General features: G+C 55.7%; 1 pseudogene; it reads right to left on the bottom strand.

The window, feature by feature from the left end:
• The window catches only part of LOC124727347, a 2042-nt pseudogene extending 1546 nt beyond the window's left edge, over positions 1-496 (bottom strand).
• Positions 497-2500: the final 2004 nt, after the last annotated feature.

Here is a 2500-nt window from a genome sequence, read left to right as displayed (position 1 = left end):
CATGGTAGGCGCAGAACCTACCATCGACAGTTGATAAGGCAGACATTTGAAAGATGCGTCGCCGGTACGAGGACCGTGCGATCAGCCCAAAGTTATTCAGAGTCACCAAGGCAAACGGACCGGACGAGCCGACCGATTGGTTTTGATCTAATAAAAGCGTCCCTTCCATCTCTGGTCGGGACTCTGTTTTTTTTTTTTTTTTTTTTTTAAAAAAAAAAAAAAAAAAAAATTCTTTATTCCATTGAATTATTTCTTACATATTAACCCACCACCTAATACATTAGTGGGTCTTAATTCTCTACATTACATTTTTTGAATATTAGCATGTATTAGCTCTAGAATTACCACAGTTATCCAAGTAACGTGGGTACGATCTAAGGAACCATAACTGATTTAATGAGCCATTCGCGGTTTCACCTTAATGCGGCTTGTACTGAGACATGCATGGCTTAATCTTTGAGACAAGCATATGACTACTGGCAGGATCAACCAGGGAGCTGCGTCAACTAGAGCTGAGCAGCCGGCCGCCCGGGAGTGTGTCCCGGGGGCCCGCGCGAACACGCAAGCGTCCGCTCAATCATTCTGCAAACAGGAGGAGGCTGAGCTCCCCTGCACAATACACCTCGAAACCCTCTCAGGTCCCGGCGGCGCGCAGCGCCGTCCCAAGTACTTGGTCGGGTTCGAGAGAGGCGCAATCGCCCGGAGTTAGGCGAGTAGACGCTTTCGGTGCGACCACCCGTGCTCCCAACTGAGCTTGCCGCTGCCGACAGAGGCCCGGGAGCGTGCTGTCGTGGCATTGCCGGCGGGAGACAACACGCGCCACCTACGGTGACCGGCAGCTCCAACGCCAGCGCCACAGAAGGACAAAAGCCCCACTTGGGTGCCGAAGCGAACTCTCCCAGCACAGCGCACGCGCCAACACATCCGCACAGCTGCGATACAAACCACCAGCGAGAACCGCTGGGGCGACCGAGCAGCAGACGGCGTCGCGGCGCCGAGCGCCGGGCGGCAGCGCATCCTCAACGCACACAGTCCTCAATCGGACCAGCACACTGAAGATGTCCACCGCGCTTCGCACCGGGCCCGCGAGGACCTACTTTGGCCGCACGGCGCCGCGCGCAGGGTGCGCCGGCGCGCAGCTGCGACGCCTGCCGCGTCCGTCGGCCGGCGCGCCTGCCACTGGCCGCCCCCACCAGCCGGCTGTAGCGCGTGCGCCCACGCACCGCGCGGCCAGCACGCCGGGAGGCGCCCCCTCACCGGCCGGGGACGGTCCCACCCAGCCACCGCCGCGTATCGCTTCACACCCAGATGCCGTTCAGTTTCGTCGGCATGGTGGGTATCGCTGGAACAACCGGTTAGTACCTCAACCTATCGTCGCCATCACCGATTCACCCCTAGCGAGAACAACCGCACCACAACAGGTTACCATTTGTTCATTTGCGTAACTTCACCAGAAAACGCAGGCGTCCATCGCCATTTGCAACTTCCACGATTATTGCATGCCTGTGTCAGGTGTCACGCCACACTACGTCTGCCCACATACACGCAACAAAATGTGCACGCCTAGACAATACGTGGAAGGTGGCCCCCGTACGTATGCGATGTCCATTGCTCGAACGACTGTCAACCGGCCTCTGTAGCATGTCGCAGATATGGAACGCGGTGCACCATGCCATCACGGTGTGTGAGGAGAGACGACTAGGTCCGAATACATCAACAGACAGCTCATGCTGATCGCCATCCACGGCGTCCGTTCCTCCCACACGTCTCTATGGCGTACCACACTGCAATCCAGCTCTCATAGGGAGACGACACGTAGCTGCGTGCACAATATTTGCACTGTATGGTCCGCCGTTTTTGGGCGCAGTCGTTGTACGGTCACACATGTGCCACGATGTATCATTCAGTACATAAGGACGAATGTGCAGTACAGATTGTGGTTTACGCGTACGACATTAGCGGACAGTTGACACAGGCCGCACCACAACGTAGCCTGAGTACGTCGCATGCGGAGGGCATTGAACATGCAAAGTTCTCACCAACCAGCTTGCGAAGGCAGGGGGCAAGGTGGGGACGTGGGGAGGGGCGGCATGTACGTCCTGCTGCCATCCACATTACAGTGTACAGCAGGAGCATGTGGAAAGTGAGCAAGACTTGCAAGGTGTTTAACATGAAGCGATACACAGGGGAGCGGGGAGTGCGAGTAGCGAACTATATTGCGAGGGTTGCGGGTGGGCAACACTACACTAATTGAACGAGTCGTATAACAATTACAGAGCAGGTTTAGGCGACAACGTGGGTTACGTTAGGCGACAACGTGGGTTAGGTTAAGGCACGACGTGGGTTAGGTTAAGGCACGACATGGGTTAGGTTAAGGCACAACATGGGTTAGGTTAAGGCACAACATGGGTTAGGTTAAGGCACAACATGGGTTAGGTTAAGGCACAACATGGGTTAGGTTAAGGCACAACATGGGTTAGGTTAAGGCACAACATGGGTT

The sequence above is a fragment of the Schistocerca piceifrons genome, unplaced genomic scaffold (assembly GCF_021461385.2).
Source record: "Schistocerca piceifrons isolate TAMUIC-IGC-003096 unplaced genomic scaffold, iqSchPice1.1 HiC_scaffold_1094, whole genome shotgun sequence".
NCBI classification, from domain to species: Eukaryota; Metazoa; Arthropoda; class Insecta; order Orthoptera; family Acrididae; genus Schistocerca; species Schistocerca piceifrons.
This window is presented reverse-complemented; position numbering and strand designations above follow the sequence as displayed.